General features: G+C 37.3%; 1 protein-coding gene across 2 annotated transcripts in view; it reads right to left on the bottom strand.

The window, feature by feature from the left end:
- Positions 1-18,152: 18,152 nt before the first annotated feature.
- Positions 18,153-18,553, bottom strand: part of snx33 (sorting nexin 33) — a 20,404-nt gene continuing 20,003 nt past the window's right edge. For both annotated transcript variants that reach the window (XM_073832108.1, XM_073832109.1), the window contains one exon: positions 18,153-18,553. This exon is cut by the window's right edge and continues 581 nt beyond it. The gene's annotated coding sequence lies outside the window, so the exon portion shown is untranslated.

Here is an 18,553-nt window from a genome sequence, read left to right as displayed (position 1 = left end):
GTCTTTCATTCTTAAAGAAAGAAAGGCAGATGTTAGGGTCAAGAAAAAAAAAAAAGAGCAGGGTCACCAGAGTTCATGCTTTCTCTCTTGCGGTTTCTCTTGTCAAATGTGTCAATGCTAGGGTTTGTGTGTGTTTGCATGCCGAAAAATCAATGCAATTTACTTTAAAACAAATATTAGTCCGATTATGAAGTAGATACTTAAGAAATAGTTCACTTTCAGAACAAAAATGTACAGATAATTTACTCACCCCCTTGTCATCCAAGATGCTCATGTCTTTGTTTCTTCAGTCGTAAAGAAATGCTGTTTTTTTTTTTTGAGGAAAACATTTCAGGATTTCTCTCCACATAATGGACTTCTATGGTGCCCCCGAGTTTGAACTTCCAAAATGCAGCTTCAAAGGGCTCTAAATGATCCCAGTAGTATACTACTCCTTTAACTAAGTCTATATGTGACCCTGGACCACAAAACCAGTCTTAAGTAGCAAGGGTATATTTGTAGCAATAGCCCAAAATACATTGTATGGGTCAAAATTATCGATTGTCAAAAATCTTTAGGATACTAAGACCATGTTCCATGAAGATATTTTGTAAATTAAATCAAAAATTTTGTAAACCAATCAAAAATTAAGTTTTGATATATTTACAGTAGGATTCCAGATTTTCAAACAGTTGTATCTCCGCCAAATATTGTCCTATATTAACAAACCACACATCAATGGACATCAATGGAAAGCTTGTTTGTTTAGCTTTCAGATGATGTATAAAAATTGACCTTTATGACTGGTTTTGTGGTCCAGGGTCACATATTGAAAAAAGGCACTAATTAACAACGCAAATTTGCAGTTGATATATTTCCTTGACCCAAAACATGTGTGGATCATATGGAAGGGCCCCTTCTCCTTCTGTTCATCCCGTCTGGGTGAAATGTGCCTCACAGTTCTGTTTTTTACATCCTGCAACTGTGTTAACATTTCCAACCCCTAAATTAGCTTTTCCTGCTTCCAGTCTGCTATTACAACACCCATGTTTCCATCTGAGGTCACCTAAGAATTGGTGAAATCATCTGGCAATCTTGCTTTTTATTGGTCGAAACACTATTGTAATGGTCAAATGTGTTTATGATAGTGCGATACATTAATAGGTTTAAAAGAATTGCGTACTTAAATGTTCTCTGGGCGAAAGCAGGCAGCAGGAAATATTAAGTGTAGTGCCCTAGTTAGAGTCTACACGTCTGGGTATGTGATTTGAGACTTGTCGTCATTGTCTCTAAACTGCAGGGACTTTAGTTTCCATAGTGCTGCTCTCAGGGATGCTACAGAGAAGATATGCAGTCTGGGTAGACCGTTAGTTTGAGGAATGAGCTCTGGAAAGGCAGTTAAACGCTCTCAACATATAATGTAACATGAAGAATGTCTTTTTATGTTCATAGAAGCTCAAAATCCTTCTACGGTGAAACAAGGGGCTTTATAAAAAGAGCACTGTTTGCAAACAACCACTGAAGTTGCTTTATTTTTAGGGGTTCTCTAAACATTGCATGTCTGGTGCCAGATAATGTTTTCCCTGTGTAATATAAAGTTTATTTGCAGGTCAGATGTGTTTGTGTCTCGCTCTGTCTTGTCCTAGAACCTTGTGAAACACAGAGAGAGAGGTAGAATTTGTAAAAAAAAACTTTAGTTGGTGATTTGGCACACATCCTGTTACAGCAGGATCAGGCTATTTACTGTATCTCGCTCTCTGTTTTCCCTATAATACGCCCAGTATTTTATCAGCAAATAACAGGGCAGAGGCTCATTGGCAGCAATGTTATTGACTCAGACTAGAGCAGGGTTTAAATAGAGCGATGGCCGCTCTCCTTTTTTTGTTCTGTTGCATGAATTATTAAACTGTCCCATTATTTAATACTCATAAATAATTACTATTTGATAATCTGAATGAAATGTTATCTGTAAAATCACTCATATAAAATGTAATATCTGTAATTCTTTAATGTATAATTATTAGTTTCTATGTCAAATTGTTCTTAAACTGTGTCTGTATTAGAAACTTGTTTTCATGACAGATTTACTCAAACATATATTAATAAATGAAGAGATGAGTAACAGATTAAGTTAAATGTATATTGGAACATCCATTATGTAGTTCAGATATATTTGCAAAAACTCCTCTGTGGAGTTATTTTTTCTAGCTGACTAACAACCTAAACACTGAATGGCTATCCTGAGGTAAATTTTACGTCTGTGGCATATTGTTTATGAGCTGTTTTACTGACGTCTTTCTAAGGTTAAAACGCTGATTTAGTGATTACATGAGACACAATACGTGTACTGGTTCTTTCAACTTACCCTTCGATGTTAATTCATGTTATTTTGCGTTGTAACTAGCAGTAAATTGGAAGAGATGATCGACTCACGTGCACTCCGCGGCCGCTCTGCCCAACTGAGAGGCGGATACTATCTGTCGCGCCAAAACGTCGTTTGAATTTCTCTGTAGAAATTTTGAAATAATATGACTTTGTTTCAGGCGTCCTACAAATAATGTTTGGTGACGTTTTGTTCAAGCATCAAATAAAAATAGCATTAGATTAAAAAATCTTGGTTTGTCAGAATGAAAATTAATTACAAATGATAACTTGATATTGTCAATCATCCACACAGCTGATAGTTGTTGTAGCTTATCTTGTGTGCATAAAATAGGTATTTCATTATTTTATTTATAAGAAAAGACTAGAATTGTCATGATCTGGGCTGTGGGGCTTCCCTCAGCCACCTGAGGTCGCTGTTTTCCCTTCCCTGCACTGCACTTCCCTGATTGTAACACCTGTCTTGTCATTAGCACTCATCAAAGCTCTCACCTGTTCACAATTATCTGGTCTATAAGAACTTTCATTTCCCACTACTCATTCTGGCTGCATTGTCTCCGTATGTCTGTCTCTGTGTTCCTGACCCGTGCTCTAGATCGTGTTTCTTGCGATCGTGTCGCTTGGCGGCGGCGTACGCCCGCTTGGGGGCGACGCCCGCCCGCTCTGTGCCTGACGAGGCGGCTGTGCCCGAGTGGATGGTGGCCATCTACGCTCGTTGGGCAGCGGAGGACGCTCGTCTGGCGGCGGTTCCCGGGGCGGCGGCGACCGCTATCTCTGTTCCTGACGCGGCCGTGACCGCGCTCTCTGTTCCGGACGCGGCGGTGACCCCTATCTCTGTTCCTGACGCGGCGGTGACCGCGCTCTCTGTTCCGGACGCGGCGGTGACCGCTATCTCTGTTCCTGACGCGGCGGTGACCGCGCTCTCTGTTCCTGACTCGGCGGTCGTTGAGGCGGCTGTGCCCGAATGGATGGCGGCCATCTACGCTCGTTGGGCAGCGGAGGACGCTCGTCTGGCGGCGGTTCCCGGGGCGGCGGCGACCGCTATCTCTGTTCCGGACGCGGCGGTGACCGCGCTCTCTGTTCCGGACGCGGCGGTGACCGCTATCTCTGTTCCTGACGCGGCGGTGACCGCACTCTCTGTTCCTGACGCGACCGTGACCGCACTCTCTGTTCCGGACGCGGCGGTGACCGCACTCTCTGTTCCTGACGCGACCGTGACCGCACTCTCTGTTCCGGACGCGGCGGTGACCGCTATCTCTGTTCCTGACGCGCCGGTGACCGCACTCTCTGTTCCTGACGCGGCGGTGACCGCTATCTCTGTTCCGGACGCGGCGGTGACCGCTATCTCTGTTCCTGACGCGGCGGTGACCGCACTCTCTTTTCCTGACGCGACCGTGACCGCACTCTCTGTTCCGGACGCGGCGGTGACCGCTATCTCTGTTCCTGACGCGGCGGTGACCGCACTCTCTGTTCCTGACGCGACCGTGACCGCTATCTCTGTTCCGGACGCGGCGGTGACCGCTATCTCTGTTCCTGACGCGGCGGTGACCGCACTCTCTGTTCCTGACGCGACCGTGACCGCACTCTCTGTTCCGGACGCGGCGGTGACCGCTATCTCTGTTCCTGACGCGCCGGTGACCGCACTCTCTGTTCCTGACGCGGCGGTGACCGCTATCTCTGTTCCGGACGCGGCGGTGACCGCTATCTCTGTTCCTGACGCGGCGGTGACCGCTATCTCTGTTCCTGACGCGGCGGTCGTTGATCGCGCCCGTGACCGCGCTCTCTGTTCCGGACGCGGCGGTGACCACGCTCTCTGTTCCTGACGCGGCGGTGACCGCCCTCTCTGTTCCTGACGCGGCGGTAACCGCTATTTCTGTTCCGGACGCGGCGGTGACCGCGCTCTCTGTTCCTGACGCGGCGGTGACCGCGCTCTCTGTTCCTGACGCGGCGGTGACCGCTATCTCTGTTCCTGACGCGGCGGTGACCGCTATCTCTGTTCCTGACGCGGCGGTCGTTGATCGCGCCCGTGACCGCGCTCTCTGTTCCGGACGCGGCGGTGACCGTGCTCTCTGTTCCTGACGCGCCGGTGACCGCGCTCTCTGTTCCTGACGCGGCGGTGACCGCTATCTCTGTTCCGGACGCGCCGGTGACCGCGCTCTCTGTTCCTGACGCGCCGGTGACCGCGCTCTCTGTTCCTGACGCGGCGGTGACCGCGCTCTCTGTTCCTGACGCGGCGGTGACCGCGCTCTCTGTTCCTGATGCGGCGGTGACCACGCTCTCTGTTCCTGACGCGGCGGTGACCGCGGACGTTACACTGGCGGCGAGGCCAGCTCGCGTTCCTCCGCTGCACGGGCCTGGCCCGCCATCCCTCCCCCTGATGCACCTTCCACCGTTCCTTCTCCCTCCAGATTTTTTTTTGTTTTGGAAACGTCTGGAAGCCGTTCCCTTGAGAGGGGGTACTGTCATGATCTGGGCTGTGGGGCTTCCCTCAGCCACCTGAGGTCGCTGTTTTCCCTTCCCTGCACTGCACTTCCCTGATTGTTCACTCCTGTCTTGTCATTAGCACTCATCAAAGCTCTCACCTGTTCACAATTATCTGGTCTATAAGAACTCTCATTTCCCACTACTCATTCTGGCTGCATTGTCTCCGTATGTCTGTCTCTGTGTTCCTGACCCGTGCTCTAGATCGTGTTTCTTGTTTTGTTCAGTTTTTGTGTTTAAAGTCGTGTTGTGCCGTGTTGGCCTTTTGGTTTTGGATTTGTTTATTTGTATTTAATTAAAATATTCTTCCCTGCATTTTGGACCCAGATCTCCTCCATCCCTAACGTGACAAGAATAAGCTATTTATATTCAGTCAAGTCCAAAATTATTCATACCTCTGGCAAATTCTGACTTAAAGTTACTTTTATTCAACCAGCAAGTTTTTTTTTTTATTATTAGAAATGACACAGACGTCTCCCAGAAGATAATAAGACAATGTACAAGAGGCATCATTGTGGAAAAAAATATTACTCATCTTTTATTTACATTTGAACAAAAAGTGGCATGTCCAGAATTATCCATACCCTTTTCAATAATCCATAGAAAAGCTTTTATCGGCTATTACAGCAATCAAACGCTTCCTATAATTGCTGACCAGCTTTTTGCATGTCTCCACTGGTATTTTTGCCCATTCATCTTTAGCGATGAGCTCCATCTCTTTCAGGTTGGAGGGTCTCCTTGCCATCACCCTGATCTTTAGCTCCCTCCACAGATTCTCAATTGGATTTAAGTCAGGACTCTGGCTGGGCCACTACAAAACGTTAATGTTTTTGTCTGCTAACCATTTCTTCACCACTTTTGCTGTGTGTTTTGGGTCGTTGTCGTGCTGAAATGTCCACTTGTGCCCAAGGCCAAGTTTCTCTGCAGACTGCCTGATGTTGTTGTTGAGAATTTTGATGTATTGCTCCTTTTTCATGGTGCCGTTTACTGTGATTAGGTTCCCTGGTCCACTGGCTAAAAAACACCCCCAAAACATTAGGTTCCCACCCCCATGTTTGACAGTGGGGATTGTGTTCTTAGGGTTGAAGGCTTCTACTTTTTTACGCCAAATGAAGGCTACATCATTGTGGCCAAACAATTCAATTTTTGTTTCATCTGACCATAAAACAGAGGACAAAAAAGTCTTCGTCTTTGTCCAGATGAGCATATGCAAAGGCCAAGCGGGCTTTTGTGTGCCTTATCTGGAGAAGTGGTGTCCTCCTTGGTCTGTGTCCTTGAAACCCAGCGGTGTGCAGTGTCCGTTGGACTGTCTGCCTTGAGATGTTGCCACCAGCAGAGCCCAGATTCATCAGGATGGCCTTGGTGGTGATCCTTGGATTCTTTTTTACCTCTCTCAATATCTTCCTGGCCAGCACAGGTGTCACTTTTGGCTTTCAACCACGTCCTCTGAGATTTTTCAAAGTGCGGAACGTCTTGTATTTTTTAATAATACTTTGCACTGTAGCCACTGGAACTTCAAAACATTTAGATATGGTCTTATATCCCTTCCCTGACTTGTGAGCAGCCACAAATGCTCAGCCGCAGGTCCTCAGTGAGCTCCTTTGTCTTAGCCATGACTGTCCACAAACCAACAGCAGAGAGCTTCTGTTTTTCACCTGTTGAGTTGATTAAAACAGCTGTTCCCAATGAATCAGGGTAATTAGGATGCTTTAGAACAGCTTGGACTATTTGGAATGGTATAGAACTTTGGATTTTCCCATAGACTGTGACAGTTTGCAAAGGGTATGAATCATTTTGGACATGACACTTTTTGTTCAAATGTAAATAAAAGCTGAGGAATATTTTTTTTCCACAATGATGCCTCTTGTACATCGTCTTTTATCTTTTGGGAGAAGCCTGTGTCATTTCCGGTCAAAAAAAACTTGCTGGTTGAATAAAAGTATTTTAATTCAGAATTTGCCAGGGGTATGAATAATTTTGGGCTTGACTGTATACAGCATTACCTCTCTATAAACGCTCTGTTCTATAATCTCACTTATATCTACAGTATAATCGCTTTGGTTTCCTTTACTGCTCTACTAACAACTCTTATTCTATTAACATTACTGCTCTAGAATTGCTCTGTTCTGTGACCTTACTGCATTAGAACCACTTTACTTAGGTAACATTATTGCTCACTCTGTTCTATAATCTTCTATAATGTCCAATTGGCAGTGGAGCTCAGAGAAGTCAGAACTCAGATTGAGATCTCAGATTGGCTATTCAGTTTAGCGGATGAGCACACAAGGAAAAAAACAACTGACGAAAGAAAACCAATGATAGAGTAAAGAGTTTTTTCTTTCGGCCTTTATCTGCAATGCCAGTGCCATTTGCAACTTAGCAGAAACGATTGAAAAAAGCTACAAGACTCCATCAGTAATGAGCGCAACTGGTATAAACACTGGTAGAAGCAAGCACTGCTTATTTTGCATATCCACAGTTCTAGTTTTTTAGAAGTTTTTTTAGTAGTTTCCGTGTTTGAATGCCGAATAGAGACTATTGCCACCTACTGTTATGTTATGTTCTCTCACTCAAGCGCAGAGCGAACACGCTATTTGGATGTCGGCTGTAGTCTGTCGGCTGTAGTCTGTCCAGTGTTCTAGTGCAACTTTTTTGAGCTTTCTGAGGCGCTAGATCTTTAGAATCATTTTGTAGTGTCCCTACCCTTACATTGCTCTGTTCTGTGACCCTTATGCATTCAGACCACTTTCATTTTGTAACATTTCACCTCCATAATTGCTCTGTTCTATAATCTTACTTCTCTTTAACTCTTCTGCTTTTCTTTACTGCTCCACTTAGAACTGACCCGTTCTTTCTGCAGAAGAACTGCTTTTTAACATTGTTCCTCTACAATCTTCCGCTTTGAAACATCAGTGCTCTTCCAAATCACAATCATGCTGTTTTATGGTCCTCTATAACCACTCTGCTCTTTTAACCCTACTTCTCAACTTCTTAAAAGCTCTAGGGCTGCTCTGCTCTGCCTGGTTGCTCTAGAAGTGCTCTACCCTATGAATCCCTCGTCTCCAGAACCTTCAATTTTTTGCATGTGTCAGCATTTCACTACTGTATGATCTCACTGCTTGTGATCCCACTGTTCAATCATTTCACTGCTCAAGAATCTTATTGTCCCATGATCTCACTGCTGAGGGATTCGAGTGAATGTGAATAGCTGTGTGCACACCAGTGTCGCTTTTAGACCCTATGACAGATTTCTCCACAGGCATGTGTGATTTTAGCTTGTATGTTGTGGGAGGTTTCTCCTTTCTCACGCAAGCTTTAAAAAATAGGGAGTTGAGAGTATTCTGTATTTAGTTCTGACTGGATTTGATTAACAGATGCTTGTGCCCTCAAATGAGACGGAGAAAGAAACTGAGAAAATAGAACATTTTGAGTTTGTTGTTTAAGGAGATCTGAAGGCACGAGAGGAATGTAGGCTCAGTGTTCTGAGGAAGTGACTGTTGTCTTCTGGGAACGTTGCTTGGCTTGAAGGCAAGGGGCGGAGTCAGGGGAAGGGTCGCACAATTAGGGAGTGTGGTCCAAACATTTCCTCATACTCAACTCTCTCTCTCGCTCTCTCTCTCTCTCTCTCTCTCCGATCTGGCCTTCATCCAGTATCTACATCTGCAGAGTTTGGTAACTGTCTACTCCCGCTTTATAGAATAGCATAAATCACTATAAATTATAAAAACAAATACATGGGCTGTGTTTTTTAGAACATCTTCATCTTGACCTCAAGGTTTCGGCAGAATGACTAAGGGAAAATGTTGATAAATCACAAAAACATTAAAGCGCAGCGAATGAAATCAGCACAGTTGCACATCTTAAATTTAACTAAAATAGTGATTTGTTTGTGTATAAGTGGATTAGCATATATTTGTATTCAAAGCAGTTACAATAACAAAGATATTCTGTATATTTTTAAATATATTTTTTCTCAAACATTAATACTAGTTGTAAACTTAGCTTTTTATTATTAGTATTTAACAGTTATAATAAATCTTAAAATTAAAGATTGAATCTTTATGTATTTCAAATATTTCAGTTACGCAGAATTACAAATTTTGACACAGAAATTAAAATTTTACTAATAATTACAAAGAAACAGGAAGTAACACACTGATTTAAACATGAAATTTTAAATTATAAAGGCTAAATTCTTTTCTTTTTCTTTTTTTTTGTAAAACATACACTACCAGTCAAATGTTTTTGAACAGTAAGATTTTTTTGTTTTTCAAAGACGTCTCCTTCTGCTCACCAAGCCTGCATTTGTTTGATCCAAGGTACAGCTATTTGAATATATTTTAAAATGTAATTTATTCCTGTGATTTCAAAGCTAAATTTTCAGCATCATTACTTCAGTCTTTTGTGTCACATGATCCTTCAGAAATTATTCTAAGAAATTATACTGATTTGCTGTTCAGGAAACATTTATTATTATTATTATTATTATTAATAATAATATTTAAAACAGTTGAGTAATTTTTTTCAGGATTCTTTGATGAATAGAAAGATCCAAAGATCAGCATTTATCTGAAATAAATTATTATACACTATACCATTCAAAAGCTTGGAGTCTAATTTTTATTTTTATTTTATTTTTATTGAGCAAGGATGCCTTAAATTGATCAAAAGTGACAAATAAGACATTTATAATGTTACAAAAGGTTTCTGTTTCAGAAAAATGCTGTTTTTCTGAACTTTCCATTCATCAAAGAAACCTGAAAAAATTATACTCCGCTGTTTTCAAGGTAATAATAATAAATGTTTTTTTTTTTTTTGTTTTTTTTTTAGCAGCAAATCAAAATATTAGAATGATTTCTGAAGGATCATGTCATTGGAGTAATGATGCAAAAAATTCAGCTTTGAAATCACAGGAATAAATTACATTTAAAAATATGTTTAAGTAGTAAACAGTTATTTTAAATATATTTTTGCTGATTTTGCTGTACTTTGGATCAAATAAACAAAGGCTTGGTGAGCAGAAGAGACTTCTTTTAAAAAAAAAAAAAACATTAAAAATCTTACTGTTCAAAAACTTTTGACTGGTAGTGTACTCTAATAATATTTGTTTTGTTGTCTGTTCAGAACAAGACCGGCAGCAAAGAATTGTGGGAAGGCCAGATTAAGGGCTACATGTTAAAAGAACATGACCATCTGGCAATCTTTATATCGCCAGAGGCACACGTACATCAATTGTCATTCTTCATTCGGTTTAGGATCATCATTACATCACAATGACAGCTGAACAGTTCCTCTATAATTCCACCTTAAGAAGCCAAAAGACCTTTGGCCTATATTCAGTGAAATTCTTTAAAAAAACAGACCTCTGGATGAAACATCAATAGACTTTGAAGCCAGTATTTATGGATCTGTTCGCTTAAGGGGTCACAGTCGGAGACAGTCGGCTGAACGGCTTTTGTGTGAGCAAACTTGCATTTGTTCGGAAAAAAAATCTCATAAATAACTTAAAGCACATTATCATTGTGCTGTTGTAATATTAATCCCATTTAATCACAAAGAATTCGGATCTCTTTAATCAGGAGTGCTATTATCTACTTCCTATCATTTTTTAAAGGATTTTTCTTTTCCCTGTTATATCAGCTGCTCATCTGCACACAAGATGGCTGGCAGTTTCAGATCTGTCTAAAATTCCTCCGCGTCTTCATAAGGCTGGGACCTCTGGAGGAATCTTGTTCAGGCTAAGAATGTGTCCAGAGATATGTTTTACTTTATCATTTAAGGGAATTATGATGAACAGATTTAGGTCACCTTTTATGCTTAAGCAATATCTAAGATGTCCCACATTTCAGAAATAAACATTCATGAAGATGCGTTTGATTGCTTTGTTGTTAAGGAATAAAAAGAATAATTAAAAAAATGCATTTTATAATGAAGCTAAATTTTACATGAAATACACTTTGCAGAATCTGCAAAATGTTAATTATTTTACCAAAATAAGAGGGATCATACAAAATGCATGTTATTGTTTATTTAGTACTAACCTGAATAAGATATTTCACATAAAAGATGGTTGCACAAGAGAAAATAATAGCTGAATTTATAAAAATGACCATGTTCAAAAGTTTACAATACGCTTGATTCCTAGTGTTGTTACCTGAATAATCCACAGCTGTGTTTTTTTTGTTTAGTGATAGTTGTTCATGAGTCGCTTGTTTGTCCTGAACAGTTAAACTGCCTGCTGTTCTTTAGAAAAATCCTTCAGGTCCCACAAATGCTTTGGTTTTTCAGCATTGTTGTGTATTTGAACCCTTTCCAACAATGACTGTATGATTTTGAGATCCATCTTTTCACACTGAGCACAACTGAGGGACTCATATGCAACTATTACAGAAGGTTCAAACACTCACTGATGCTTCAGAAGAAAAAACAATGCATTAAGAGCCGGGGGGTGAAAACTTTTGAACAGAATGAAATTATGTACATTTTTCTTATTTTGCCGAAATCACCCTGATCTTCAAATTCCAGAAGTTTTCACCCCCTAGCTTTTAATGCATAATGAGCATTTGAACCTTCTGTAATAGTTGCATATGAGTCCCTCAGTTGTCCTCAGTGTGAAAAGATGTCAGAATTCTGACTTTTTTTTTTTTTAATTATGAATTTAAATCTCACAATTCTGCCTTTTTTCTCAGAATTATGTTTAAATGCAAGATAATTGTAACTTTATATCTCACCATTTTGATATAGGTTTGGAATTCTGAAAGAAAAAAGGCAGAATTATGACTTTTTCCTCAGAATTATGAATTTAAATCCCACAATTCTGACTTTTTTGTTTCCACCACAGAAAAAAACTTTTGTTTTGACAATTCTGATAAAAAACTTAGAATTTTGAAAAAAAAAAAATAAATAAATAAAAAAATTTGAATTTAAATCTCAATTCTGCATTTTTTCTCAGAATTGTTTAAAAGAAAATTGCAACTTTTTATCTCACAATTGATATAAACTTAGAATTCTGAAGGGAAAAAGGCAGAATTCTGACTTTTTCCTCAAAATTATGAATTCAGATCTCACAATTTTGACTTTTTTTCTCAGAGTTTTTAAAATCTTGACTTTTTTGTTTCCACCACAAAATAAAACAAAGTTGCAACTTTTTGTCACAATTTTGATATAATCTCAGAATTCTGTGGGGAAAAAAATGAATTCTGACTTTTTACATTTTAAGGCAGCTTAAAAACTTAAGTTTTCAAGTTAAAGCTGGTGAAAACTTTTTACAGTGTATGCCATAGTTTTATACTGTCTGTGATAAATATACATTTTACATGAAAATAAGTAAATGTTAAATATTTTATATGTCCACGTTTCCTCATGAGTTAACTAAAAAGGCTATGTGGTATTTTTTATCTGGTGGCGTTGCTACTTCAGTGCCACTTTATTGACTGGTTTGCAACAGCATGCAATTATAAATCTCATAAATCTGTGGCAGTCAAGAAAGTTTTCAAAAAACAAATGGCCCCTATGAAATGAAACCAAAACAACAATGAATCCATTTTGAGATCTCTTTATTCAGATCCCCTGTTGAACACCAGAATGTGTAAAAAGTGTCAAATCTACACATTATATAAATTCTACTGTCCTCCTTACAGTGAGTAAACACAGAGCAATGTGCTGGACGCGGCCTCACACGTCCTAAAAGAGTCCAAAATCATCCGTGTGAGGTCTGCCATTCCCCAAGAAACGTTTAGTGTCCATTTCTGCAGTTTCTTGATATATTTGAACGCTTGTAATCCGTCTTCAGATGTGACGCTGTCGCTACAAAACGCAAAAAAAGATCTTTAAGCGAATGTAATATTTGGATTAGTCATGGAAAAGCGTCTTTGCTTTGGTATGACTAAAGCGTGAGGAACTGTGCCGTGCGTTTGAGCTCAGCTGTATCCCGGAATGTGAGTGAAGTCGCCAAGTGGACACACGCAACCCTGACACACGGTCTGTTTACGTTCCAAGGTTTTCCAGAGAATTAAAAGCAGGGGCTTTTGTTTATGTGCATTTTTTCCCGTTTACCAGAAAAGAAATCCCCTACGGGATCTCACAGAGTTGCTTTAACTGATTCGCAAACGATGAACATTTCCTTCTGTGGGCACATAAACATCTGTGGACACTAAAAACACAACCCACAAGACTGGTCACTTCTTAAAAATACTCTTCACTGTGTTCATGTTAAAGTCAACATGAAATGCAGTTTGCAACACATTCATAATGCAACGTATTTTGGGCTAAAAAACACTATGACAGAGTTTATCTTTTGAAAAATGGCATTTGTGTGGATTAAAGTAAACAAGGTCGATTTTGATTTCATGTTGACTATTATTTATTAATATAGTGCTTGAGCCAAAATCTATGGAAGCCTGTTTTGCAACTGTTTATCTCACAATTCTAATATAAATTCAGCATTCTGAAAAAAAGTCTGAATTCTGGCTTTTTTTTTCTTAAAATTACAAATTTAAATCTCACAATTCTGACTTTTTTCTCAGAATTATGTTTAAGTGCGAGAAAATTGCAACTTTTTATCTCACAATTCTGATATAAACTTAGAATTCTGAAAAAAAGGCAGAATTCAGACCCTGAATCTGAATTTTTTAAATCTCGCAATTCTAACTTTTTTGTTTTGACCATAGAGTAAAAAAAAAGAAAACTGTAAAAAATTTTCTCACAATTCTGGTATAAACGTAGAATTCTGAGGAAAAAAGACGGAATTCTGACTTGTTCCTTTAGAATTGCACATTTAAATCTCATAAATCAAACTTTTTGTTTCCACCACAGAATAAAAAAAATGCAACTTTTTATCTCAAAATTCTGAGAAAAAAAGAATCCTTCAGAATTACGAATTTAAACGTCACAATTCTGATTTTTTTTTTCCTCAGAATTGTGTTGAAATCTTGCAATTGTGACTTTTTTGTTTCCACCACTGAATAAAAAATAGAACATTGCAACTTTGTAATCTTATAATTCTAATATAAACTTAGAATTCTAAGGGAAAAAAAGGAAGAATTCTGATTTATGATTTTTTTCCTCAGAATTACAAATTTAAATCTCACAATTCTGACTTTTTTCCTCAGAATTGTCTAACATCTCGCAATTATGACTTTCGTTTTTAGCACAGAATAAAAAAAAATCTCACAATTCTGATATAAATTTAGAATTCTGAGGAAAAAAGGCAGAATTCTGACAATTTTGACTTTTTTGTTTCCACCACAGTTTTTTACTGATATAAACTTAGAATTCAGAGGGAAGCAGAATTCTGACTTTTTCTTCAGAATTACAAATTTAAATCTCACAATTCGGACTTTTTTACTCAGAATTGTGTTTAAATTAAATTTAAAAATTAAATTTAAATTCTGACATTTTTTGTTTTTTACCACAGAATAAAAAATAGAAAATTTAAACTTTTTTTTCACAATTCTGTTATGTACTTTGTTTCTGTGAAAGCAAATCTGCTTTTTTTTTCTCAGAATTTCACATTTTAATCTCACAATTCTGAGAGAAAAGGTGTAATTGTGAAATTTAAATTCGGAATTCTGAGAAAAAATGCAGAATTCTGTGTGAATTTTTTGTTTCCACTACAGAATAAAAAAAAAATTGCAGCTTTTTAATCTCACACTTCTGATATAAACAGAATTCTGTGAAAAAAAAAATCTGAATTCTGACTTTTTCCTTAGAATTTCGAATTTAAATCTCGCAATTCTGACTTTTTTGTTTCCACCACAGAATAAACAATAGAAAATTGCAACTTCTTACAATTCTGAACTTTCTTCTTAGAATTGTGTGTTCATATCTAGCAATTCTGTTTATAACTCACAATCTGTGTCAGAATTGTGAGATATAAATTCAGAATTGCAAGAAAAATTCTGAACTGTGATATAAAAAGTCGCAGTGACCTTTTTTTATGATCTTATTCCATTTAGAAAACCGGGTCTCAAAGAAATCAGCTCCATTTTTTTAACATGTACAAGGCAAAACATCAGTAAACCCAAAAGTTTACATTTTGGTCCTCAGTTACTAAGTGTGCAAACAGTAAACATCCAAGTTTACAATCTGAAACTTGAGAAGTTTTACAGTTAAACCAAAAGCATTGTAAAAAAAAAAAAAATCACAACTCTTAACCACAGAGTTAACTTAGATTGCAGCCTTGAGGTTTACACAAACCTCAGTACCCCTTAAACCTAGCGACTACAACTAAAAATAAAGATTAGCCTACTTCTGAGGAAATTAAAACACAAACCATTAACATGAGCTCAAAGTCCTCTCAAGTGTTTTCCTGAGGGCACACAAAAAGGAGAAGAGGAGGATAAGAGCTCCCTTTTGCTTGAGAAACAGCCTGAACAAACATTTCGGCTAAATGCTAATGCTAATACTGAAGTGTTTCCAGAGTCTCTGGGCGGGGACTCTTGCTCAAGAATTCACAAAAACATGTTTTGTCTTAATAACACTAGGAAAAATTAGTACCGGACCACGAATTACGGCGCAGAGGAGGCCTGGTGTTATTCATCTGAATCACTGATGAATATCATATGTCTGTCACATCTGATCACTGTATCAAATCAGACCCGTGCGTTTCACACAAACTCAGGAATCTTCCGCCGCCTGAAAGGGAGCTAGATTAACGTTTTATCTGATTAAACGTCCTGGAAGTGAGCAGAAGCCACATGAACCTGCTATGTGGGTTTATTTCTTGCTCTTCCAGTCCGTTTTAAGCATCAAGTCACATTTCTGTCATCACTGAAAGCGAACTGTTGCATGAAACAACACATCCAAGCCAATTAGACCATGTCATTTATTTAATATAGTTATGTTATTACAAAAAGTATGTTCTTACTAAGTATTTATCGTTTTCCAGTACAAATATCTACACATTCTTAAATCAAAACAATGACAAAAATGTATGACAAAGTCATTTTGCTTCTGAAGTGTAGATATTTTTACTGGAAAACAAGTGGTAAATACTGAATAAGAACATTTTATTTTCAGTGATGGAACAGGCTTTTGGACCAATGAGATTTCAGTGTGGGCGGAGCAACTCAACACAAACTATAAATAGGAAATGTAACGCTCAGCATTAGACACTTTTTTGCATTGCGCCTGAATGAGACAGTCGCAATTTGCTTCTTTGAAGAAATAATTGTGTTTTTTGGCAAACTATTGTGTAAACAACTTGCGTTTTATCTCACAACTCTGATATAAACTCCTCAGAATTATGACTTTGTCCTCAGGAATGTATTTAAATCTCGCAATTTTTACTTTTTTGTTTCCACCACAGAATAAAATATAGAAAGTTGCAACTTTTTATCTAATTCTGAGAGAAAAAAAGGCAGAATTCTGACTTTCTCCTCAGAATTGTGTTTAAATCTTGCAATTTAAACTTTTTTGTTTCCACCACAGAATAAAAAATTGAAAATTGCAACTTTTTATCTCACAATTCTTATAGAAACTTAGAATTCTGAGAGAAAAGGGCAGAATTCTGACTTTCTCTGCAGAATTGTGTTTAAATCTTGCAATTTAAACTTTTTTGTTTCCACCACAGAATACAATTTTTAAAGTTGCAACTTTTTATCTCACATCTCTGATATAAACTTAGAATTCTGACTTTTTTCTCAAAATTATGAATTTAAATCTCGTAATTTTTACTTTTTTGTTTCCATCACAGAATAAAAAAGGCAACTTTTTATCTCACAATTCTGATAGAAACTTAGAATTCTGAGGAAATAAAGGCAGAATTCTTACCTTTTTTCCTCAGAATTGTGTTTAAATCTCACAATTTTGACTTTATTTCCACCACAGAATAAAATTTTTTAAATTGCAACTTTTTATCTCACATCTCTGATATAAACTTAGAATTCTGACTTTTTTCTCAAAATTATGAATTTAAATCTCGTAATTTTTACTTTTTTGTTTCCATCACAGAATAAAAAAGGCAACTTTTTATCTCACAATTCTGATAGAAACTTAGAATTCTGAGGAAATAAAGGCAGAATTCTTACTTTTTTTCCTCAGAATTGTGTTTAAATCTCACAATTTTGACGTTATTTCCACCACAGAATAAAAATGTTTAAATTGCAACTTTTTATTTCACAATTCTTATTGAAACTTATAATTCTGAAGAAAAATGGCAGAATTCTGTCTTTCTCCACAGAATTGTGTTTAAATCTTGCAATTCTATTTTTTTTATTTCCACTACAGAATAAAAAATAGAAAATTGCAACTTTTTATCACACAATTGCGGTATAAACTAAGAATTGTGAGGAAAAAGGCAGAATTCCAAGTTTTTCCCTAGAATTAGGAATTTAAATCTCACAATTCTGATTTTGTTTTCTCAGAATTGTGTTTAACTTTTTTGTTTCCACCACAGAATAAAAAATAGAAAACTGCAACTTTTTATCTCACAACTCTGATATAAACTTAGAATTCGGAGAAAAAAGGCAGAATTCAGATTTTTTTCTCAAAATCATGAATTTGAATCTCACAATTTTGACTTTTTTTGTTTCCACCATAGAATAAAAAATAGAAAGTTGCAGCTTTTTATCTCACAACTCTGATATAAACTTAAAATTCGGAGAAAAAAGGCAGAATTCTGACTTTTTTTTCTCAAGATTATAAATTTAAATTTCAAAATTTTGACCTTTTTGTTTTGCCACCACAGAATAAAAAATAGAAAGTTGCAACTTTCTATCTCACAATTATGGTATAAACTTAGAATTCTGAGGAAAAAAGGCAGAATTCTGACTCTTTTTCTTAGAATTGTGTTTAAATCTCACAATTCTGACTTTATTTCCACCACAGAATAACAAAAAAATAGAAAATTTTAACTTTTTAATTTCACAACTCTGATATAAACTTTATACAGAATTCTGACTTTTTTCTCAAAATTATGAATTTAAATCTTGCAATTTTGACTTTTTTGTTTCCACCATAGAATAAAAATTTAAAAATTGCAATTATTTATCTTTTTATATTCTGAGGAAAAATGGCAGAATTATGACTTTCTCCACAGAATTGTGTTTAAATCTTGCAACCAATAAAAAATTGCAACTTTTTATCTCACAATTCTGATAGAAACTTAAAATTCTCAGGAAAAAAGGCAGAATTATGATATTTTCTCAAAATTTTGAATCTAAACTTTTTTGTTTCCACCACAGAATAATACATAAAAAGTTGCAACTTTTTATCTTTTAACTCTGATGTAAACTTAAAAATCTGAGAGAAAAAAGAAGTATTCTGACTTTTTTCTCAAAATTATTAATTTAAATCTCGCAATTCTGACTTTTTTCTCAGAATTGGTTAAATCTCAATTCTGACTTTTTTATTTCCACCACAGAATAAAAAATAGAAAGTTGCAACTTTTTATCTCACAACTCTGATATAAACTTAAAATTATGAGGAAAAAAGGCAGAATTATTACTATTTTCTCAAAATTATGAATTGAAATCTCGCAATTTCTGACTTTTTTGTTTCCACCACAGAATAAAAATTAGAAAACTTTTTATCTCACAATTATGGTAAAAACTTACATTTCTGAGAAAAAAAGCCAGAATTCTGACTTTTTCTTCAGAATTACGGATTTAATTTCACAATTTGCTTCTTTAAAGAGATAATTGTGTTTTGTTTTTTTTGGCAAACTATTGTGTAAACAACGTCACATGACCAGACCAGTTTTTGGAGTCTA

This window comes from Garra rufa, chromosome 25 (genome assembly GCF_049309525.1).
Source record: "Garra rufa chromosome 25, GarRuf1.0, whole genome shotgun sequence".
Lineage (NCBI taxonomy): Eukaryota > Metazoa > Chordata > Actinopteri > Cypriniformes > Cyprinidae > Garra > Garra rufa.
The sequence above is the reverse complement of the archived record's forward strand: the minus strand, read 5'-3'. Positions and strand labels throughout refer to the sequence as shown.